At 40.8% G+C, this 26,355-nt stretch overlaps 1 protein-coding gene across 3 annotated transcripts in view; it reads right to left on the bottom strand.

The window, feature by feature from the left end:
* Positions 1–26,355, bottom strand: part of LOC129860196 (CUB and sushi domain-containing protein 1-like) — a 588,526-nt gene that overhangs the window by 250,753 nt on the left and 311,418 nt on the right. The window lies entirely within an intron of this gene.

The raw sequence follows: 26,355 nt of genomic DNA, 5'->3' as shown, positions 1-26,355 counted from the left end.
ACTAGATGTTGGAACATTGCTGAGGGGACTTGCTTCCATTTAGACACAAGAGCATTAGTGAGGTTGGGCACTGATGTTGGGAAATTAGACCTGGCTCGCAGTCGGTGTTCCAATTCATCCCAAAGGTGATAGATGGGGTTGAGGTCAGGGCTCTGTGCAGGCCAGTCAAGTTCTTCCACACCAATCTCGACAAATTATTTCTGTATGGACCTGTCATGCTGAAACAGGAACAGGCCTTCCGCAAACTGTTGCCACAAAGTTGGAAGCACAGAATCATCTAGAATTTCATTGTATGCTGTAGCATTAAGATGTCCCTTCACTGGAACTAATGGGCCTAGCCAGAATCATGAACAACAACCCCAGATAAATATTCCTTCTCCACCAAACTTTACAGTTGGCACTATGCATTCGGGTAGGTAGCGTTGTCCTGGCACCCTCCAAACCCAGATTTGTCCATCGGACTGCCAGATGGTGAAGCTTGATTCATCACTCCAGAGAACGCGCTTCCATATCTCCAGAGTCCAATGGTGGCGAGCTTTACACCACTCCAGCCAACGCTTGGCATTGCGCATGGTGAGCTTAGGCTTGTGTGCGGCTGCTCGGCCATGGAAACCCATTTCATGCAGCTCCCAACGAACAGTTATTGTGCTGACATTGCTTCCATGCACAGTTTGGAACTCGGTAGTGAGTCTTGCAACCGAGGACAGACTATTTTTATGCGCTACGTGCTTCAACACTCGGTGGACTTATGTGGGTGACCACTTCGTGGCTGAGCCGATATTGCTCCTAGACGTTTCCACTTCACAATAGCAGAACCTACAGTTGACCTTGGCAGATCTAGCAGGGCAAACATTTTACGAACTGACTCGCTGGAAAGGTGGCATCCTATGATGGTGCCCCGTTGAAAGTCACTGAGCTCTTCAGTAAGGCCATTTTACTGCTAATGTTTGTCCAAAAAAAAACTGTAACTTTATTTTACCTTTATTTAACTAGGCAAGTCATTTAAGAACAAATTCTTATTTTTAATGACGGCCTAGGAACAGTGAGATAACTGCCTTGTTCAGGGGCAGAGTGACAGATTATTACCTCGATTTTATATACCTGTAAGGAACGGGTGTGGCTAAAACAGTCGAATGCACTGATTTGAAGGGCTGTCCACATACTTTTGTATATATATTGTATATAATACAGTATAGTCACTATTCACAATTTCACAACCGTGGGGGAAAACACGGGATTCTCATAAATCGTAAGCAAAAAAAGTCTCCATTTATGTTGCTTAGGAGTGCATTTTGCACTACTTTTGGATTATAATTGGATCGTAAGGCTCGTATGAATGGCCTGCTTAATAATATAATGTTTGTGTAATCGTCGCTAATCAACTGCATTATACTTAAAAAACATTCAACATCAACCAGTAAAATGCTCTTTGGCTAGCTTTGCTACCATCCTATGTCAATGAGAGGTAGCATTCTAGCTAACAACTACTGTGTCCAAAAATGATGGCTTTCTGCAGTTGTTTTCCTCCAAGGTGGGCGTGGTTTAGGGGACTACTTCATGACCTGAACAGCGACTCAGAGTATACTATATATCAGCTTAATCTCAAAGCTAGGTGGACTGTGCTTCAAGTTTACAATATGTTTAATTTTTTCCCTCATTTCATGTAAGGCACCAATAAAACTGTCATAGATATTCCAGCTAAATTGAAATACATGTTTAACTAGGCAAATCAGTTAAGAACAAATTCTTACTTACAATGACAGCCTAGGAACAGTAGGTTAACTGCCTTGTTCAGGGGCAGAACGACAGATTTTGACCTTGTCAGCTCAGGGATTTGATCAAGCAACCTTTCGGTTACTTGCCCAATGCTCTAACCACTAGGCTACCTGCCACCCACATGTAATTCGATATAAATAAATAACTGCATGCCCCGGATGCAAATGCTGCCTCCTTAGTGTTGTGTTCTGTGGACCTTTGAAATAACTACCTCTGTGCTGATTAGACCTTGAATGAGCTTCATGTCTTATTGCAGTTCCTTTTTCTGAACTGGAAATAAAATCAATAGTGAAAGCCTGATACAAACATCTATATTCAGACCGGTGGCTGAGTCCTCCCCCCGCCCCCCTGCCCCCTGACTCCCGCCCCGCTTTCCCTTATGGATCAGACCGTCTCTGTCACACCGCTACCCCAGTGGATAAGACTGACTGAATCTTCTCAGTTAGGAACTGACATGGATCTGGAGGTGTAGGAAATCACCACTGTAGGGGGCAGGAACTGGAGAGGAGGATATTGCGGTGTCCAGCAATTGAGGACAAGTCTATTACTCAAAGGGCACCTGAAGGGCCTCTGCATAGAGCAAGACATTCTACAAATAAATATAGTATAAGAATGGAAACCTGACAGAGTATTACAGTGCATTCAGAAAGTTGTCAGACACCTTCGAAATGTTCCACATTTTTTTAGGTAAAATGGATTAACTTATTTTTTCCCCTCATCAATCTACACACAATAGCCCATAATGACAAAGCAAAAACTAGGTTATAGAATTTTTTGCAAATGTATTAAAAATAAAAAACTGAAATATCACCTTTACATACAGTAACTATTCAGATCCTTTACTCAGTACTTTGTTGAAGCACCTTTGGCAGTGATTACAGCCTCGAATCTTCTTGGGTATGATGCTACAAGCTTGGTATACCTGTATTTGGAGAGTTTATACCATTCTTCTCTGCAAATCCACTCAAGCTCTGTCAGGTTGGATGGGGATTGTCTCAGCACAGCTATTTCCAGGTCTCTCCAGAGATGTTAAGGACATTCAGATATTTCCCTCATTTCAGGTCCGTTGTCTTGGCTGTGCGTTGTCTTGGCTGTGTGCTTAGGATAGTTGTCCTGTTGGAAGGTGAACCTTCGCCCTAGTCTGAGGTCCTGAGCACTCTGGAGCAGGTTTTCATCAAGGAACTCTCTGTACTTTGCTCCGCTCATCTTGCCCTCAAGCCTGACTAGTCTCCCAGTCCCTGCCGCTGAAAAACATCCCCACAGCATGATGCTGCCACCACCATACTTCACCGTAGGGATGGTGCCAGGTTTCCTCCAGACGTGACACTTGGCATTCAGTTTAAAGAGTTCAATCTTGGTTTCATCAGACCAGAGAATCTTCTTTCTCATTTTTATTTTTTGTTTTACCTTTATTTATACAGGTTTTTCTCATTGAGATAACATCTCTTTTTCAAGAGAGACCTGGTCCAATAGCAGCGGGGGGAACAAATTTACAATTTACATACACTAACACAACATTAAACAAAACTATAGACACATATACAGTTCAACAATTACATAATATGTAAAAACCCCCACAAATGTCTTGACTAAAAAACAGCTGTACAAAAGACAATTACATACTTCTATGATATTTACATTGATCAAGTGTTTAAATTCCACCAACGAGAGTAGATCATCAAATTTTAAAATGTTCAGGAGAGAATTCCAGTACCACGGAGCTGTTTAACTGAAACAATTTCTACCATGACCTGTTCTAATTCTTGGTATGGTCAAAAGCAAATGAGAATGGGATTGTAATTGATATTTATTTACCGACCTGATTAAAAATAACAGAGATAAAATGGCATTTTACCCAGTATGGCCTTATAAATCAGTGTATGCCAGTGTTTAAGCCAGCACAAGGTTAATGATGACCAGCCAACAGTGCTGTAGAGATCACAATGATGTGTTCAAAGTTTTTGATTTGTAATGATGGTCTGAGAGTCCTTTAGGTACCTTTTGGCAAACTCCAAGTGGGCTGTCATGTGCCTTTTACTGAGGAGTGGCTTCCGTCTGGCCACTCTACGATAAAGGCCTGATTGGTGGAGTGCTGCAGAGATGGTTGTCCTTCTGGAAGGTTCTCCCATCTCCACAGAGGAACTCTGGACCTCTGTCAGAGGGACCATCAGGTTCTTGGTCACCTTCCTGACCAAGGCCCTTCTCCCCCGATTGCTCATTTTGACCAGGCAGCCAGCTCGAGGAAGAGTCTTGGTGGTTCCAAACTGCTTCCATTTAAGAATGATGGAAGCGACTGTCTTCTTGGGGACCTTCAATGCTGCAGAAAGTTTTTGGTACCCTTCCCCAGATCTGTGCCTCGACACAATTCTGTCTCAGAGCTCTACAGACAATTCTTTCGACCTCATGGTTTGGTTTTCGCTCTGACATGCACTGTCAACTGTGGGACCTTATATAGACAGGTGTGTGCCTTTCCAAATCATGTCAAATCAATTGAATTTACCACAGGTGGACTCCAATCTAGTTGTAGAAACATCTCAAGTATGATGAATGGAAACAGGATGCACATGAGCTCAATTTCAGTTATCATAGCAAAGGGTCTGAATACTGATGTAATTCAGTTTTTTTTTTTTTATAAATTTGCAAACTATTCTAAAAATCTGTTTTCACTTTGTCATAATGAGGCATTGTGTGTAGATTGATGAGGGAAATCTTTTATTTAATCCATTTTAGAATAAGGCTGTACCATAACAAAATGTGGAAAAGGGGAAGGGGTCTGAATACTTTCCGAATGCACTGTATGTTCCTACTGTCCCGCCTTAGACGAAACAAGCATAAGTACCTACAGTAAACTAATGTTAATCTAAACAAGTCACATAATGTACGTAATGACGAGAAGTCTCCAAGCCTGCACATTCAGCATAACCTTCATGTCCCCAAATGTGTAAAATGACCAGTATTGGTTCAGATCTAGATTACATGTCTTTTTAAAAAGGATTTGAAATGCAACAGTTTTGCGGTTACCTACATAACTTATTCACGCCCGCGGATGGATTCACTATTTGGGATTTTGAAATAAATGCTGTAACTTATATAGTGAGTAATATAGTCTCTTTTTAGCCCAGCCCTCAGCCTTCTTCACGAATCAATGGATTACTATAAACACAGGATTGTAATGGCTACATAAGCCAAGATGCAGTAGTTGAAAGAAAATGTGAAGATTTTGAGACACCCCAGATGTTTATACTAAATAGTTGTTACAGTATCTAATATCTGGAATTCTACATTTAAGAGACACAGACAGAAAGAATATAGATCACATAAATGTACAATGTGACAATGTTGCTGGAATTTCCCTTCTATGATGCTTCACAAAACACAAGTGGTATATAGGGCAAAGACACTGGAAGAAGAAGAAGTCCTACATACAGAAAATGATGCCCATTGTCTTAAATCATGAGCAACAGCCTTTGATGTTACCATATGTATGGTGTTAATTAAGGACAATGGCACGTCTCCACAATACGACAGGGATTTTCTGAAGGAATGACTCACTTTCCTTTCCTACCCATGCCAAATCTACAGAGACTGATATTTCACCTTAATGTTGAAATCAATGGAGGCCTTTCTGTCTAAATAAATGGTTCGTTTCTTTCAATTCTGTCACAGCTGAGGGGCATTTATTATGCAGTGTTGTGCACTTTGCATGCATTTTTTCAGACTGTTTTTTATGTCTTACTCTGACACTTTTCTTTCTCTGTCATTAAGTTTTTATTAGCAGTCTCCATATAGCATCTTTTTTCAGATAAAAAAGGTTGATTAATTCATGTGTGCTGGCAGCATAGTGATTGCATAATGAACCTTATCAATTTTATTTTTAAATAATTGTTTGTCAGTTTAATCATCTAATGACAAGACAAGACCATTAAACATCACATGTGAAGATCTGTTTGTTTTCAAGGGTGAAGAATAAACCCTTTTAAATTCCAATATACATGCACTTCCTCATTACAGGGCGCTCAATGAGAAACACAAGTTGGTTTTCAAGTAGGCCTAGATTTCAATGATTACCTATAATGTGAAAATGATGGGCATCCATTAAGATCTCTAAGCCTCCACAACAAATTGACACGTTTTAACGACATCTGAAATGACAGAAAATACACTGTCAACAGACTGCATCTGCTTCCCCCCGCTGCCTGCCCAAACTGATTGCATCACTAGCCAGCTAAATGTAACATCCCCTGCAGTTTGTGTTGGTTCAGAGAAGAGGGCTGCTCCAGAACTGCTCACTGTTGGAGATGTGATGAGAAGATATGATGAGACGCTACCTTGCAGTCTCTCACACTCACTATTAATGTGTATATGTTGGCATTCATGAAAACATTCCCATTTTAAAAAGTATGTAACTAATGGTCATTCAGCCAAATATCACATAAAATACAGATTGGAACAACTCTTTTATGTGACAGTACTATGACTGGATCCATTGTGGTCCCCATACACTTTGTGGCCCTATGGAGGGTTCATTCAGGCACAAAATATCAATCCACATTGAATGGGGAATGACAGATGTAAATGTGACTGCGAGCTGTTAAATGAAGATGCATTAAGTCGGAAGGGGGTGTAAGTCAATTTCCCACAGAACCTGTTGCTCGGGAGGCTGTTCATTCTTCCCCGGCGCATCAGCTCAGACGTTTGTGGCTAACTTTAGCATCTGTTTTGCCCCCATGTATCATTTGCCTTGTCCGAACGAATCCCATGGAGTGACTAGACGAGCTGTCATGGGTCTTGTCTTGTATTGTTTTGACTGCCCTGAGTAGATACATCACATTTCGTAGCACTTTCTTAGTTGGGGGAAATTGTTGAAATGCATAAACTTTGCAATCCTTCCAAAATGCAATCTGGAGTTACACATTTTTTCAGGAAGATTTGGCATACCCAGCTGTATTAAGAACAAATCTATGGACATATTATGTCTAGCTGTACTCAGAGCATGGTAAAAATTGTGTTTGGTTACCAGCTGAAAAGATGGTCCTTGAAGAGCTTATGTATTTCATGCATATCTGTTGGAGAGGAAGATATCTGCATATAAAAATGAAAAATGTCTTCATGGGCACAAACATCAGTGTTGCTGCCACCAGCCTAAAGCCTCTTCAGTAGAATCGCATTTGTCTTTTGAATATCAGTGAGCTCTTGAGAAAGGGCTTATCGGACAAGTGGAACCATGCATTGCTACGCAACAGAGACCCCTAAAGAGGGCGTTTACTCTTAAACCATCAACAGATATTGATCCTTGCCTCTTCATACCACCCTCAGTAAAATTAAAGTGGGGAAAGAGAAATGTGTTCTGGCTTAAGAGGGCTTTCTCTTTTATGGTCAACCCACACGTTTTTGAGAATGGCAGATGACAATGTGCAGAGGGGTGGGCAGAATGATGTGTGAGTTGCTTGAGTTGCTTGACTGTGCTTGCATGGTAACATTGTAATTACTCAAGTGTCAAGTGGTAATACAGTCAACCTACTGCCTTGTGACTAATAATATGGCACCGAGATTTCTTTATTTACACGCGTGGAACAAATTATATGATATTTTAGTTGTTGTTTTTTACAACAAACGGCCATTACATAGTTTGAAAAAAGCTAGTCTTAGCTATCCCAGGTTGTTACAATATTCCGGAACTCTACTTTTGTCTTTTGGACAAGAATTTGCTGAGTGTTGACATTGTGATTGATTGAGTTTAGCCTCCAATTCCTAAACACATCCAAAACTATGATGCTCAATTGGCATGCATTCCTGCTGACAGTCAACTGATGGAGCTGTATTACAGTATGCAGTATGCAGTACTCTACATTGAGACCGGAAAGAAAACTATTCAAACTGTATTCTAGCCAAACAGCACTGCCACAAAAGCAGCCAAAGCTATACTTTTCTCCATGTGATGAATATATTGTTTTAACTTCAATTCACATGATAATAATGAAAGATGGATGCTGTTTATTTTTGTTTTCCCTTTACATAGCTCAATCCATTAAATATACAATTTTAAATATCTAGCCCATGGCGATAAGGCCACAAAGGCACATTTCTTCTGGGTATAAAAGTGCTGCTGTGAAAGCTACAAAATGCACAATGTGTGAAGAGTAGCACTTTTCCCAAAATACTGGAAGCAATCATTAACATACTATATGTATAAGTGTTGTTGATATCTGTCAAGTTACGAGAGTATCAGGTTGTGCATACAGTAACTAACGCTCGTGTTCCAGTGACATTTCGTGACATATTCAGATTGTAACAATCTAACAAAAGTAACAGGTCAATAACTTTAAGCACATGATGCATGTGTGGGATATAATTGTTTTCAGTTAATTATCACTGTAACTAATGCTCTGCTAGGTACATTATCCTTATATTAATGTTCTTCATAACACGTTTTATTGCATCAGTCCATGCTGCGAAAATAGCCATTCATATGGGAACGTCTAGACAAGAACTACTGATCAAGCATATAGATTTGATGGGGTAGTTTTTTCCTATTTTGTTTGTGTAATTTTCAGTCTCTCTCTCCAAGTTTACTTTGAAAACTGACTTCCCAAATACTCTTGCCATAAGTAGATTTTTCCTTGTGTGAAAGCCTATTTTGCGGTTTAAAATGGATTGCTTAACACAGCTTTACATATAGAAAACACATTTTCAGACATGTTCAGACAAATCTTCAAAACACGCACGGTCAGTATAACAATATGCAGATAAATTGTTAAGAATTCCCTGTTTCCTTTACAATATACATTACAAAAACAAAAGCGGCCTGGCCTCATTAACAGAAGTCACCTCTCCAATCACATCTTACAGTCAATTTGCATATCAACATGAACAAATTCATCATAGGCACAATTGTAAAAAGGCTGACCATTACAACTCAATTAAGTTAAATGATATCCAGTCAAAATGAGTTAGTGATTGAATCCTAGGATGCACAAGACAAGTCTTGACCTTTATCTAATTACTCGCTGTTACGTATGAACTTTGAAAGCTGTATCTCAATTAGAATCTTTCAAATCTTCAATACTGGTTTGAATTATGATTATTTTTAAAGTACAGTCTAAATGACACACCTAATAGGGAGGGAATACTGTGCTTATACTGTATATACACTCCCCTACGTATTTATTTGCAGAGGTATCGTGCCCCACTCAGACTTGTCCTGTTTAAAAAACAAATAATAATTATAAATTATGTGTAATATTACTAGCCACCTAGAAATTTTACGAAGTAGGCTTTCGCTGGCCCAGATAGGTTACCAATCTCCCAAACTCATAACTAGCTACCAAGTAGCCATTTCAGGCTGCAGTATGAAACAAGTTACAGTAGCTAGCTTGTGTAACTATCTTAGCTGGCATGCCTGCTGGCAAGATTGGTAGACTTTAGAAAAGCAAGCAATAACTAAATGTACTGAATAAGACTGATATTCCTTTCCATCTTTTACCAATATTTTAGCAGAGTATGGGGCTGTGGTGGTCATGACATTTTTTCAGACGGTTATTGTCATGCAAAAGACTGCCGATCTCACAGTAATTTACCAGTAATTAACATAAACATATTAAGCATTTCCAGGTCTTCACGCATACAATCCATTGATGCACGCCCTTGGAACATCTACATTTAAATCAATTTAACATGCACAATCACAATAAATCCATTATTTATTTTATGCAGGTCTAAAGAAACATTATGATATGCAGAAAATGTATTTCAGAAGAACAGAATATGAGTTGGCCTACTGCATGCTATCTGGCTATGTGACATGCCATAGGCTGTAGGCCAGTTCATTTAGCAGACAAGATATTCAAATATATTCCGTGCCATTAATTTACATTATATGATATTATAGTATGAAGAATATAATTGAACTTAGCTGAATAAAATAGAAAGGATATTTTTCCCATTCCGGAGCGAGTGCGCATATGAAGTGACTATGTAGAGGGTAAAAGTGATAATTTGAAACAGCTCCTATATGCTAGATTTAAAGGTATTTGGCAACTTTAGTTGTGAATGATACAAACCTTAGAATGTCTTAGAAATCAAACCACAAAACATTAGGAACACCTTCCTGATATTGAGTTGCACCCCCTTTGCCCTCAGAACACCCTCAATTCATCGGGGCATGGACTAAAAGGTGTCAAGTTGGCTGGATGTCCTTTGGGTGATGGACCATTTTTAATACACATGGAAACAGTTGAGTGTGAAAAACCCGGCAGTGTTGCAGTTCTTGGCACACTCAAACCGTTGCTGGCACCTACTACCATACCCAGTTCAAAGGCACTTAAATATTTTGTCTTGCCCATTTACCCTCTGAATGGCACACATACACAACCCATGTCTAAATGGTCTCAAGGCTTAAAAATCCTTCTTTAAAACCTGTCTCCTCCCCTTCCTACACTGATCGAAGGTGTCATCAATAAGAGCTCATAGCTTTCACCTGGAATCAACTGATCAATCTATGTCATGGAAAGAGTAGATGTTCATAATGTTTTTACACTCAGTGTATATGGGCTGCATGATGCAACTTTAGGTTATTGATGACTTGAGAATGTTGCAAAAAAGGCTTGCGCTCTGTTCCTTGCCTCAGGCTTCACATGATGTTTTCTCATCAAGTGATCATATTTTCACTATTCTCAATTCAATCTTTACTAATATAAAACATTTGTTTTGATTTAGAATGGCCCATTAACAAATGTGCATGAAACAGGGGCAGGGGAAGAAAGATAAGTCATGCACTCAAATAGCCAATAGAGGACGCTTTCCTCCAGTTAGTTTTTGAATCATGCCAGTAAGCTACTCTGTTTTTTTCACTCCACACATCAACCATTGTTTGAGGAGCATGCAGCCTCTCACTGCTCGACAGGTGACATTCCGCCTAAACAATGTATGCTATGGGCTCTCCAGCCATGTTCCTGTAGCTATCCAGTGCTTCATTTGGGAAACCAAGTGAAATCTGTTCAGGAACATCTATAGTAACATGTTCTCACAACGAAACATGTTTCATTAAACTGTTGACAGTCCCTCTCTCTGCACACTCAAGAAAGGAATAAAGGAAAGAGGGGAGGAGATGGAAATGCACGGTGGTAAGATATTCTGTAGCTAAAGGTAATGTGTCAGCCTATTAATTATGAAAAAATGACCTATTACTAGGCTGTTCAAAATCAAATTCATAGAAATGCACTATAATTGTTAACTCTGTAAGCCGATATTCAGAAAAATACACATTTTTTTTACATATAATTAAGCTTAATGATTATGGCTCTAGATTGCAGGAAAACACTTTTTTTAAAAACCTGAAACAGCCTTTTCCAGCAATCTAGAGTCATAATCATTATGCTTAATTCTATGTAAAAATTATATATATATCTGAATATCTAAGCATACCTGTTGAGCTGTCTGTATCCTCCTGACGGGTGGTTCTTTAAAAAAAATAAACTATTATCCTTCTCTGCAACTCTGCTAGGGCTGTTGCGGTAGACCTGCTAGTTATTTCTTGTCACACAATCCCACACCTTAATATGATGTTTAGTATTGACAAGTTTTGTAAGTTGGAAGGTCTAATCAAACTCCTAAAAGAGAAAACTGAAACACTCGTAAATTCAATGTGTGGGTCAACTTACTCGCCCAAATTGGTACATCCGGATCAAAGCGGGTTTGTTAAAAAATAATTATCCTTAGATAACCTCTGTCATCTATTACATACAGTATCTTACTTGCTTCTTTGGGAACCAAAAGCTCATTGGGCAGTTCTATATCTCAACGCAGAATGGTCATATCTTTGGTCGGTTTTGTAACATATGGGACTTGGCTCCAATTTCATTAAAATGAAAACAACATTATATGCCAATCCCTCAGCCATGGTAATAAGATACAATAACTGCTCTGTTCCATTCAAAATAACTAGAAGTAGCTGGCAAGGTGATCGAATCTCTTTTTATTGTAAATGGAGCACCTGGTCCAGGCAATTCGACAATCAAAAGAAATTACGGCAATAGCACCGCAGAGTGAAGGAAAAACAGCCAACAAGTGCGCAGCATATGTGGGAACTATTTCAAGACTGCTGAAGAGTCTAAAATATAAAATATATTATACTTTTTGGGTTACCACATGATTCCATATGTGTTATTTCATAGTTGTCATGTCTTCACTATTATTCTACAATGTAGAAAATAGTACAAATAAAGAAAAACCCTAAAATGAGTAGGTGTGTCCAAACTTTTGACTGGTACTGTATATAATTGGTCCCCCAAAAATGCAATCATGATAAATAATGTATTGTGTCATTGTGTAAATTGTGTAAATTAAGCCTAAATCATAGTCCACAGACACTGTGAAGTGATAGTCTGGCGTCCCATTGTGTCTTAAGGCGGCAGGTAGCCTAGTGGTTGGAGCATTGGGCCAGTAACCGCATGGTTGCTAGATTGAATCATCGAGCTGACAAGATAAAAATCTGTCATTCTGCCCCTGAACAAGGCAGTTAACCCACTGTTCCTAGGCCGTCATTGTAAATAAGAATTTGTTCTTAACCGACTTGCCTAGTTAAATAAATAAATAGCTATGCTGCTCTAACACCACCATCTGCAGGAGCCCGAATGCACACCTCCCAACAATTCCCAACCAACGCAACTCTGGTGGGAGTCTTCTATTCATTTGAATGTGTTGGCAGTTGGAAGAATTGCTTGAGCTCCGCTGAGAATTCGAGAAGTATGAAAGCCAACAGTCCAATATTCTAGAACACTGCTGTGTGTACGCGTACACGTTTTGGACGATGATAAACCCTTTAGAATGTAATATGTTTCTGAACACTTCTACATTAATGTGGATACAACCATTGTTAAATGGCTGGAATATTACCGCATTTGGGGCCCCGGGGAATATTTTGTCATGAAGCTAAGAGAAAATGTTGCAGGTTTACAGCTAATTTCCTGCGATTCTACATGTTTTGCTATGAGGCTGAGAGACAATTGTGTTGTGTTAAAGCTAATTTCCTGGGAGGGGGGAACTTTTGACTGAATATAAGTATATAATATAAGACTCAATATAAGTGAATTTGGCCAAATACTTAAATATAGATACATAAAGTACATTCATTCTAAACGGTCAAACAGATATGTATGAAAATAGCCTAAAATAAAATATTATATTCTGTACTGTCGCTTCATATAAAACATTTCATCTCAAATCCAAAATGCTGGAGTATAGAGCCAAATTAAAAACTTTAGCTTCCCTGTCCAAATAAATACATAGGGGAGTGTATAAACAGTCGCTAGTGAAAGTCTACACACCCCTTGCACAGTCTTCACATTTTGCTGCCTTAAAATTAAATCCAAAAGGTATTGAATTAGATATTTTTTCCCTGCCGGTCTACACAACCTACTCCACATTTTCAAGGTGCAAAAAAAATTATACATCAGAGGAAGCTTCTTTTGGCAGCCCTTACAGCTGTGGATAATTTTGAATAAGATTCTACCAACTTTGTACAACTCTTATAGGGCAACATTAATCCATTGTTGTTGTCAAAATATCTTGAGTGTGGTCAACTTGGCTGTGGATCATTGATGGACAGCAATATTCAAAACTTGTCTCTGATTTTCAATCAAATTTAAGTCAGGACTGAGACTGGACTACTCAGGAACACTATTGGAAAGTCATTCTGGTATCTCCCACTGAAAAACTCTATCCCAGGCTTACATTTTTACATGTGGCTTTATTTTCACTGTTTCTTTGCTTGTAATTTAACTGTTTTTTAAAATATTTTGTTTTGTTACAGAGAAAATTGGTTGTCACATTTTGCTGAGTCAACACTTGCCATTGATAATAATGCAATATGCAAATATGTCTAAAGTATATTAGAAAACAATCTAAAACACTCCACACCAACTCATCTTACATCCGAATCCCATTCTGAATGAAGTCTCTGCACTAAATTGTTTTTAAATGTTCCTGTGTGCCATAAATTCATGTTCGAATGATGTTGTTTACAACACCAACAAAAATATGCAAATATGGGATTTATAGGACAGTGGAACATTAAAAAAGAGAATTTGCAGAGACATCGTTCAAAATGGGATTCTGATGTAGTATGAATCGGTTCGGAGTGTTTTGAAGCGTTTTCTAACATGGCAAGTGATGACTACCAATTTTCTTTGTAAAGAAACAAATATAAAAACAAAGGTTTGGGGATCAACTACAATCACAGAAAGAGTCAAAACAAGTCTACATGGAAAAAGTGGTGACCTTCCCCTCAGAAGACTGAGGCGGGTTTTCCTCTACATTTTAATCTGGGCTTTGCTCCTTTCATTTTTTTCATCCATATAAACTCCTATGCACCTGTCTGTGACAAGCATATTCATAACATGATACTGCCATCACAATATTATAAAATACAGAGGTTTTCACTGTGTTTTGTTGAATTAGATTTGACCCAAACCCAAACCCGTTCTCTTAAATTTAGTCCAAAAAGTGATTTTCTTTTATCTTGCAGTGTTAGTTAACGGGTGTTTTGGAGTGGATTTTTCAACACAGGCGTACTTATATTCACTTTGTCATACAGGTCAGTAATGTGGATTTAATGCAATGTTGTTCATCCTCTATATTTTCAAGTATTGTGGTGGCAACATAGATGTATGGATTTATTGCATATGTGCCAGCCATATACAAAGCAATACAGAAAACCTTATTCACATTTTTTATAACATTTACATTTGAATACTTTGTAGCTCAGAAACCCATTTTTCCCAGTAGTGGTTTTGATATTCTTCTCTGCTCAATCTTTTTTATATGGCAAAGCATTTTCATAATCTAATCCAAGAGACCCAACTTGACACAACATGCCAACATAAATGACACATTTGGGGACACATCATTTTTCACCCTGCACTTTGTGGCAATGTCAGGTCCTATTCTATTGGCCAAGGATTTCTTCTTTCACATGCTGTGTGGTACTTTGACATCACTGACAGCTGTATGTATGAAACTGTCCAGCAAAATTAAGGCAGTTTATATAATGTTTTTAAACATGACAATATATTCACAGATTTCACAACACACTGTGTGCCCTAAGGCCCCTACTCCACCACTATCACATATCTACAGTACTAAATACAGTTTCAATGTAGTAGAGTTCAATGTAGTTATGGCTCTTTGTAGTACTGTGCACCTCCCATACTCTGTTCTGGACTTGTGGGCTGTGAAGAGACCTCTTGTGACATGTCTTGTGGGGTATGCATGGGTGTCAGAGCTGCGTGCCAGTAGTTTAGACAGACAGCTCGGTGCATTCAACATGTCAATACCTCTCATAAATACAAGTAGGGCCATTGGAGCTTTGAGGCCAAATCTGTTACTCTGCAACACAAATAAAAACATGGTTACTCCTTCTCTGACCCTAATTTATTCACACTGGGTAATAGAATGGTGTTACAACATTGATAAAGATACAATAATTAGCCTACAAGCCGCTGCTAATTCAAGACCCCAATCTGTCCCTGCACTCTAAATCGACCCATTCTGATTAAATACAAATTCAGTCAACCAGATAATGTCCGATTGTGACTGTAGAGAATATAATTTTGCTACCCAAAATATATTTCAAGTGTAAAGGGATTTCAATCAACTTGTAACAGTCCTGACCTATTTATGTTAGTTTTTATGTGTTTATGGTCAGGGCGTTAGTTTTGGGTGGGCAGTCTATGTTATCTGTTTCTATGTTGGTTTCGGTTTGCCTGGTATGGCTCTTGATTAGAGGCAGGTGGTTTGCATTTTCCTCTAATCAAGAGTCATATTTAGGTAGGGCATTCTCACTGTTTGTTTGTGGGTGATTGTCTCCTGTGATGTCTTCGTTATGTTAGATGTATTCACTTTTGGAGCTGTTTGGCTGTTCGTATGTTTCGATGTCCGTTCCTGTTCGTGAGTTTACGTTTGTCCATGTAAGTTTATGTTCAGGTTGCGTGTACGTCGTTTTGTTATTTTGTAAATTTTGAAAGTGTTTGTTTTGTTTCGTATTGCCATCAGTTTTCGTTATTAATAAAATAAAAGATGGCATATTTCCCTGACTCCGCATTTTGGTCCGAAGATCCTTCTCTCCTCACCTCGTCCGAGGATGAGGAGAGCGACAGCTCTTACAGAATCACCCACCAAAATACAGAGACCAAGCGGTATGGGAATGCTCGACGGAGCAATAAGGATTTCTGGACTTGGGAGGAGATCTTGGACGGTAGAGGACCTTGGGCTCAACCAGGGGAATATCGCCGTCCAAAGGAGGAATTAGAAGCAGCGAAGGCTGAGCGGCGCTGGTATGAGGAGGCAGCGCGACGACGCGGTTGGGAGCCCGTGAGTAAGACCCAAAAATTTATTGGGGGGGGGCACACGAGGAGTGTGGCAAAGCCGGGTAGGATACCCGAGCCAACTCCCCGTGCTTACCGTGGAGGTAGAAGGCGTCGTACTGGTAAGAGACCGTGTTATGCGGTAGAGCGCACGGTGTCCCCAGTACGCGTGCTTAGCCCAGTGCGGGCTATTCCACCTTGCCGCACTGGGAGGGCTAGGTTGGGCATCGAGCCGGGTGCCATGAAGCCGGCCCAACGTAGCTGGTCTCCAGTACGTCTCCTCGGGCCGGTGTACATGGCACCAGCCTTACAGGTGGTATCCCCGGTTCGCCTGCATAGCCCAGTGCGGGCTATTCCACCTCGCCGCACTGGCAGGGCTACGGGGTTCATTCAACCTGGTAGGGTTGGGGAGGCTCGGTGCTCAAGAGCACGTGTCCTCCTTCACGGTCCGGTTGACTCGGTGCCACCTCCATGTACCAGTCCTCCGGTGGCAGCCCCCCGTACCAGGCTGTCTCTCCGGGTTCTCTCTCCTGCTGTTTCCTCCTCTCCAGCGCAGCCGGTGCCTAGACCACGCACCAGGCTGTCTCTCCTTCTCCTCCCTACAGAGCTATCTGTCTCCCCAGCGCCATCTGAGCCATCCGTCTCCCCAGCGCCATCTGAGCCATCCGTCTCCCCAGCGCCATCTGAGCCATCCGTCTCCCCAGCGCCATCTGAGCCATCCGTCTCCCCAGCGCCATCTGAGCCATCCGTCTCCCCAGCGCCGTCTGAGCCATCCGTCTGCCAGGAGCCTGCAAAGCCGCCCGTCTGCCATGAGCCTGAAAAGCCGCCCGTCTGCCATGAGCCTACAGAGCCGTCAGCCAGACAGGAGCCGCTAGAGCCATCAGCCAGACAGGAGCCGCTAGAGCCGCCCGCCAGACAGGATCTGCCAGAGCCGCCAACCAGACAGGATCTGCCAGAGCCGCCAACCAGACAGGATCTGCCAGAGCCGCCAACCAGACAGGATCTGCCAGAGCCGCCAACCAGACAGGATCTGCCAGAGCCGCCAACCAGACAGGATCTGCCAGAGCCGCCAACCAGACAGGATCTGCCAGAGCCGCCAGAGAGCCATGAGCGTAGAGAGCCGTCAGTCTGCCATGAGTGTCGAGAGCCGTCAGCCTGCCATGAGCGTCGAGAGCCGTCAGCCTGCCATGAGCGTCGAGAGCCGTCAGCCTGCCATGAGCGTAGAGAGCCGTCAGTCTGCTATGAGCGTCGAGAGCCGTCAGCCTGCATGGACCTGCTAGAGCCGTCCAAACAGGACCTGCCAGAGTCCTTCAGCCGGGATCTGCCCCTTGTCCCGGTGCTGCCCCTTGTCCCGGTGCTGCCCCTTATCCTGGTGCTGGCCCTTGTTCTGGTGCTGCCCCTTGTCCCGGTGCTACCCCTTGTCCCGGTGCTGCCCTTTGTCCCGGTGCTAGCTGTGTATTTAGGGGAGAGTAGTTTTAGGGTGGTCAGTGGAGGGGGTAGAAAGAAGAGGGGAGTGACTATGGTGGTGTGGGGACAGCGTCCTGAACCGGAACCACCACCGTGGTCAACTGCCCACCCGGACCCTCCCCTGGACTTTGTGCTGGTGCGCCCGGCGTTCGCACCTTGGGGGGGGGGTACTGTAACAGTCCTGACCTATTTATGTTAGTTTTTATGTGTTTATGGTCAGGGCGTTAGTTTTGGGTGGGCAGTCTATGTTATCTGTTTCTATGTTGGTTTCGGTTTGCCTGGTATGGCTCTTGATTAGAGGCAGGTGGTTTGCATTTTCCTCTAATCAAGAGTCATATTTAGGTAGGGCATTCTCACTGTTTGTTTGTGGGTGATTGTCTCCTGTGATGTCTTCGTTATGTTAGATGTATTCACTTTTGGAGCTGTTTGGCTGTTCGTATGTTTCGATGTCCGTTCCTGTTCGTGAGTTTACGTTTGTCCATGTAAGTTTATGTTCAGGTTGCGTGTACGTCGTTTTGTTATTTTGTAAATTTTGAAAGTGTTTGTTTTGTTTCGTATTGCCATCAGTTTTCGTTATTAATAAAATAAAAGATGGCATATTTCCCTGACTCCGCATTTTGGTCCGAAGATCCTTCTCTCCTCACCTCGTCCGAGGATGAGGAGAGCGACAGCTCTTACACAACTTGATTATGGCCCTGAAACACTATATCAGTAGACCCTGGCTACAATAATGCATCTGACTGGTGCATTGATTTATTTCTAGACCTATAGAATATCAGTAATTACATCTAAGGGAACATTTCTTTGAGTTATGGTTTCTCTTATCTTGACATTTTTAGTGTGTCTCAACAGACACTAAAAAGCCTTTTACCTTTGATGCAATGGAAATTGACGAACAAGTATATGGTCTGTCTACGGTAGATATACTATATAAACAAGAGTATGTGGACACCCCTTCAAATTAGTGGATTTGGCTATTTCAGCCACATCAGTTGCTGACAGGTTTATGAAATTGAGCACACAGTCATGCAATCTCCATAGACAAACATTGCCAGTAGAATGGCCTTACTGAAGAGCTCAGTGACTTTCAACGTGGCACCGTCATAGGATACCACCTTTCCAACAAGTCAGTTTGTCAAATGTATGCCCTGCTAGAGCTGTCCCGGTCAACCGTAAGAGTGCTGTTATTGTGAAGTGGAAACGTCTAGGAGCAATAACGTCTCAGCCACAAAGTGGTAGGCCACACAAGCTCACAAAACGTGACCGCTGAAGTGCGTAAAGCGTAAAAATCGTCTGTCCTCGGTTGCAACACTTAATACCAAGTTCAAAATTGCCTCTGGAAACAACGTCAGCACAACAACTGTTCGTGTGGAGCTTCATGAAATGGGTTTCCATGGCCGAGCAGCCGCACGCAAGCCTAAGATCAGCATGCGCAATGCCAAGCATCGGCTGGAGTGGTGTAAAGCACGCCGCCATTGGACTCCATAGCTGTAACGGTGTTCCTCCTCCTCTTCATCCGAAGAGGAGGAGCATGGATTGAACCAAGGCGCAGCGTTTTGAAATGACATAATTTAATTAAACAAGACGGGAAAAACACGAAACGAAACCACTTGAAATAATTAACAAAATAACAAAACGAATGTAGACAAACCTGAACATACGAACTTACATAAAACACGAAGAACGCACAACAGGAAAAATGACTACATAAAACGAAGAACGCACGAAACAGTCCCGTATGGTGCAACAAACACTAACACAGGAGACAACCACCCACAACGAACACTGTGAAACAACCTACCTAAATATGACTCTCAATTAGAGGAAACGCCAAACACCTGCCTCTAACTGAGAGCCATACCAGGCAACCCTAAACCAACATAGAAACAGAAAACATAGAATGCCCACCCAAACTCACGTCCTGACCAACTAACACATACAACAAACTAACAGAAATAGGTCAGGAACGTGACAATAGCAGTGGAAACCCATTCTCTGGAGTGATGTATCGCACTTCAACATCTGGCAGTCAGATCAATCACAAATGCTAATGCCAACTGTAAAGTTTGGTAGAGGAGGAATAATGGCCTGGGGCTGTTTTTGATGGTTCGGGCTAGGCCCCTTATTTCTGGTGAAGGAAAATCTTTATGCTATAGCATACAATGACATTCTAGATGTTTCTGTGCTTCCAACTTTGTGGCAACAGTTTGGGGAAGGCCCTTTCCTGTTTCAGCATGATGGTTCATCAAGATCGGTGTGGAAGAACTTGACTGGCCTGCACAGAGCCCTGACCTCAACCCCATCGAACACCTTTGGGATGAATTGGAATGCCGACAGCGAGCTAGGCCTAATCACCCCAAATCAGTGCCTGACCTCACTAATGCTCTTGTGGCTGAATGAAAGCAAGTCCCTGCAGGAATTTTCCAACATCTAGTGGAAAGCCTTCCCAGAATAGTGTAGGCTGGGGGACCGCAAATGGGGGACCAACTCCAAATGGGGGACCAAATGGTTGAGAGAATGCCAAGATTGTGCAAAGCTGTCATCAAGGCAAAGGGTGGCTACTTTGAAGAAACAAAAATTTAAAATATATTTTGATTTGTTTAAGACTTTTTTTGGTTACTACATCATTCCACATGAGTTATTTCGTAGTTTTGGTGTCTTCACTATTATTTTACAATGTATAAAATAGTAAGAATAAAGAAAAGCCCTGGAATGAGTAGGTGTGTCCAAACTTTTGACTGGTACTGTACATGTTTCAACACCTCCCTCTGCAACTGGACCCAGGACTTCCTGACGAGCCGACCCCAGGTGGTGAACACATCCGACCCTTAACACAGGGGCCCCTCAGGGGTGCGTATTTAGTCCCCACCTGTACTCCCTATTCACCAAAACTCCAGAACCAACATTAAGTTTGCCAACAACATGACGTGGTAGGCCTGCTCACTGACGACAACGAGACAGCCTATAAGGAAGAGGTCAGAGACCTAGCAGTGTGCTGCCAGAACAACAACCTAGAGCTGATTGTGGACTACAGGAAATGGGGGGCTGAGCATGTCCCCCTTCACATCAACGGGCCTAAAGTGGAGCGGGTTGAGAGCTTCAAGTTCCTCGGTGTCCACATCACTAAGGTTCTACAGTATCATGGTACACACGCCAACACAGTTGTGAAGAGGGCACAACAATGCCTCCTCCCCCTCAGGAGGCTGAAAATATTTGGCATGTGCCTTCAGATCCTCAAAATGTTCTACAGCTGCACCATTGAGAGCATCTTGACTGGCAGTGGGTAGTGTGTACAGCCCGGTACATCACTGGGGCCAAGCTCCTTGCCATCCAGGACCTCTTTACCAGGCGGTGTCAGAGTAAGGCCCAAAAAATTGTCAAGGACTCCAGTCACCCAAGTCATAGACTGATTACTCTGCTACCGCACAGTAAGCGGTTCCAATGCATCAAGTCTGAAACCAACAAGGCCCTGAACAGCTTCCCCAAGCCATAAGACTGCTAAATAGTTAAATAGTCTGGGTAGCTTTAGTTAACTATCGGCACTGACCATTTTTACACTAACCTTTTTGTCTCATCACATACACTGCTGCTACTGTTTATTTTCTGTCACTTAATTCTTAGTTATATCTACCTCAATTACTTCGTACTGCTGCAAATCAACTCGGTACTGGCACCCCATGTATATAGCCAAGTTGTCGTTACTCATTGTGTATTTATTATAACTTTTGTATTATTACATGTTTTACTTTTCTATTATTTTCTTTCTCTCTGTATCGTTAGGAAGGGCCCATAAGTAAGAATTTCACTGTTAGTCTACACCTGTTGTTTACGAAGCATGTGACAAATAAAAATTGATTTAATATGATTTCAGGAAGTAAGGAAGTCACCAACATCTACTGCCATGAGGCATATAAAACTGGGTACCTTGAAATGTGAATTAAACACATGAGCAAGCATTGACATTGAGGCCTTTCACCTCATATCCATTTCAATTATGTATAGTGCATTATCCTTGTTTTATAACCTTGTTATTGCAATCATTTGCATTGTGTACAGTCATAAATTATATGTTAATTCAAGCTTTGCTGGAATTGCAGTTTCCTGTCATCGAGCAGGGCTAGATCTGTACTTATCTCCCAGAGAAATGACAAAATGTGACGAATATGTATTTGAAATGTTGCAAAGTGATCATCGATAATGCAAGTGTTGTTGCCACACTTGAGTAACCTGCCCCTCAGGCCTAGAACCCACACACAAGGTCCTCGGGCCACCAAGGTATACTCAGTCAAGCTGTTCCCCAACCTCCTGGAAACTCTATATTGAAGGGCGACCTTAAAAAAAGTCAATGATGTCTGTCTTAAAGAGCTTTACTTCAAACTCAGGGAAACAAGCTTTATTATGTTAGGAAATAAGCAACAATTCTTTCTTAATGTTTCCCTGAAAACATGATTTGTGTGTATTACTGTATGACAGAGCTTCTATACACAACAATGAGAGAGTCAATAACAGCACCTCCATCGGTGACACGCCCATAAAGCGTCCATGGTCTGTGGGCTCCTTGAATCAGGAAATGTCATATGGGAAATATCTGAAGTTCTACCATCACTTGTAAAGATAATTGATCTGTTTTATCACTACGAGGGGACATCTGAATGGTCCGAAGTGTTTTCCTCTCCTGGTCTCCTCTCCATCATTTGCACTCGTGAAATTACATGACTAGAGTAAGCAATACGGTAGATGCCTACCTGAGATTGTACTTTCTCTTCTCCAGTTCTTTCATATCAATGCATATGAAGCAAAGGAGATGAGTAGAGGAAGCTACTTTGATATGTTGCTACTGATATGCACCCCTACAATAGATCACCCTGTTGCACCTGCAATTTTGTCTGCTTCAGCATGTGTTGTGATTGCACACAGCTGAGTGATCAATTACATCTGGTTTGGTAAACAGCATGATATAATGATGGCAAATTAATTGGTGGTTATGTCACATAATATCCGATTTGCAATAAAGCAACCATCTCACAAGCATTTCACATCTGTATATGTAAGGAATAATCAACAAGTGGATATGCGTTCCATGGAAAATAATGCACAGTGGTGTGAAGAACTTAAGTAAAAATACTTTACAATACTACTTAAGAAGTTTCTTTTGTATCTGTACTTTACTATTTATATTTTGACAACTTTTACTTTTACTCCACTACATTCCTGAAGAAAACATGTACTTTTTACTTCCAAACTGTACATTTTCCCTGACACCAAAAAGTACTTATAATTTGAATGATCAGGGAGGACAGCAATATGGTCCGATTCACACACCTAACAATATAACGCGTTGTCATCCTTACTGCTTCTGATCTAGCGACAAACTAAACACAAATAGTGCATTTGTAAATTATGTCTGGGTGTTGGAGTGTGCCCCTGTCTGTCCGTAATATCAAAAAAGAAGAAAAGTGTGCCATATGGTACAGTAAGCTTAAAAAGGGATTTGATGTATATAGCATTTATTTTAACTTTTTACTTTTACTCAAGTATGACAATTGAGTACTTTTCCCACTTAAAACCAGATACCTTTAGACTTTTACTCAAGTCATATTTTATTGGGTGACTTTCACTTGAGTCATTTTGTATTAACCCTCCTGTTGTGTTCGTTTCATGTTATTTCATTCTGTGTTCACGGTCCAAAATGACCGCCCCATTATAGCTGATTACATATGGATTATTTTGACTACAACAAATACTCAGATGAAACATATTGTGCTATTTATCACAGACTACTTTGTATCAAAGTTTAACAAGGACTCTCTCCTCCTCACAAGTGCCATGATCAAAGATATGATCAAGAGCCTCACATACAGTATATTGTTTGGTCATTGTGCTGCCACAGAATTAATTGTGAGCAATGCCTCAAAAAAGCTTTATATACCGAAGCTGCGAGAAAAGTTCTATATATTATTGAAACAATGCTGCGATTGTTTGTGAGAATGCCAACAGGTGTTGTTCCCGTGGGGGAAAGATTCTATTGGGAAAAGGTTCCCGTGTGGGTTGCCATAGAAGCCAAGAAGGGGAGTGAGGTGTGCGTGTGTGCTCAAACACACATGCATGTGGGGGTCTGATAAGGAAGTGTGTCCATCTGATGAATGGGCATGTGCCTGAACTCAATTTTATACACTAATTGTAGTCTCACCCATTTATTTCTAATGACTGGTCATTTTTGCCCGGGAACACCACAGGTTTACAAAAGTTAAATAGAACTCCCAAAATATAATGAAAATCATCCAAATGTATTTTGTGTGATCAGATGCCCTGTGTGGACAAAGTCATGGAACCTTATGGCAATCAGATTAAATGAACTACATTTTTCAGAGAGAAAACTTGGAAATTGGTCCAATTAGACCAGAACACAGCAGGAGGGTTAAGATATATTTACTATATATAACAATTGAGTACTTTTTTCACCACTGATAATGCACAATGTGGCACTAACCTTACAGAGAGTTGCATTATTTTCCAGAAAATGTATAAATCCCGAGTTGATTATCCTGTTTACACTTGTCACCACATGAAGTTACCCTGTTGGCTGAGGTTTATGACCCCCCATAAATACCTTTCCCCCTTTTCTCTCCACTCTACAGAATGGACTATTGGAAAGCCCTTTGTTAACATAGAGAGAGTATGGTAACATCAAAAGGTTGGGGAATGGAACAATATTTCCCTTTCTCAACCAGTTGAAAGTGTCTGTTGGTACTTAAAGAATATGATGTCAGATCAGTTGGTGTCTGAGACATTATATCTGATGAAAGGACACCATAAATTATATCTTGGAAAGTCTACACATTCTCGTTATCAGATTCACATGGAATTGTTGTGCAATTTAAATGTTTAAATATGAAACTATTCGTGAAAAGATAATGTAATTGTAGCTTCTGAATGAGAGAATTGTTTTCATAAGTAAACTATGCTCACTCAGTGGCCAGGCCCAAGTGAACAGACGTTGGTTGAGAACTATGAAACACGCCCTTCTCTCCCACAGTGCAAAAGCCCGTTGACGCCGTTGACGGAAGTCAACCTTAGTTCCCAATGACTGGTGTCCATACATTTAAAAGGGATAATTTCAACTACAACCTAACGAAATTAACATTTAGTTCCAGGGCGAATTTGAACTTGGAGGTGAAGATCACTACGCTGGAATGGTGAATTTCGACTAGACCAGCCAGAATACAGCGCGAGCTGATTATGGCAACTTGGTATGAACTTTGAACGATTATTCACAAAAGAAGAAGTGATACCTCCTAGACGTCGAGTTATCAGCTGCAGCTGTAAACGTACGTGGCCTAGGAAAGGACAGACAATCTCAGAAAAACGACAGGGTACTTTAACGTATTCGCTCTACAACACTACGACCAGAAAGATTGTTCAAAGGACAATGGCGATCTCTGCTGGGTAAACCAGTCTTCCATATTCGACACATCTATCGAAGCGCAGCTCAGAGTAAATATATATGTATCTTGCATTTTCCTCTTCTGAATGGGCGGTTATTAGAATGCATAAGATTCTGTTTTTACTGTAGCATAGCTTCTCAAGGTCCGATAGAGATTACATCCCTTTGTCCCTCAGTCTTCCCGCTCTTTCATTCAAATCCAACCCCCTTCCTTTGTGTAACCAGCCGTCATATCGGGTTAGCCCACTAGGGTCTTTTCATGACATGATTAGTAATCGATGTGTGATCTATCCTGTGTATATATATGTAATTCTGTGTGATTATTTCAGTATTTAGTAAATAAATATTTAAACAAATTTGTGTATTTCTGTTTCAACTTATTAGCTAGGATTTGGGCAGATAGCCAAGTACTTACGACAATCAAAATGAGACCGATTGAGGTAACAATTAATAATTGACTGCTATTGATATAAAATATCTTCAGATCTTTAAGAGAGTGGACTCGGGAGATAACCGCTCTATATAAATGAATGCTTCCGTGGTGCCCCAGGTTATTAATGGTTTAATTGTTGCATGGTTTAATTCAATCACGTAATCAATTAAACGTTATGTAATCGATTTGATAAAATAGCATGTCATATAATTTAATCATAGTCAGACATGACACACCACAACTATTATTTAACACATTTGCCGCTATAAATGTTTTAATTTGCCAACATCCACTGAAGTAGCGAACAAGTTTTCTAGATAGCTACAGTAACTGCTTTGATAACCAAACAAATAAATTATTATTATTATATACAGTACCAGTCAAAAGTTTGGACACACCTACTGTTTCAAGGGTTTTTCTTTATTTTTACTATTTTCTACATTGTAAAACTATAGTGAAGACATCAAACTATGAAATAAAACACATGGAATCATGTAGTAACCAAAAAACTATGTATTTTATATTTGAGGTTCTTCAAAGTAGCCACCATTTGCCTTGATGACAGATTTGCACATATACTATATATTTATATATATACATTTTTTAGGGGGTAGATCAGCTTTAATATTGCTATACTCGCTGCCAAAGGTGCTTCAACAAAGTACTGAGTGAAGGGTCTGAGTACTTATGTAAATGGGATATTTCCGTTATTTATAAATAAGCAAAATCAGTTTTTGCTCTGTTATTATCGAGTATTGTGTGTAGATTGATGAGGGGGGGGGGGACGGGACTATTTAATACATTTTAGAATAATGTTGTAACCTAACAAAATGTGGAAAAAGTCAAGGGGTCTGAATTCTTACTATATATTTTTC

Source organism: Salvelinus fontinalis, chromosome 1 (genome assembly GCF_029448725.1).
Source record: "Salvelinus fontinalis isolate EN_2023a chromosome 1, ASM2944872v1, whole genome shotgun sequence".
Taxonomy (NCBI): domain Eukaryota; kingdom Metazoa; phylum Chordata; class Actinopteri; order Salmoniformes; family Salmonidae; genus Salvelinus; species Salvelinus fontinalis.
Note: the sequence above shows the minus strand (reverse complement) of the source record. Positions and strands in the feature narration are given on the sequence as shown.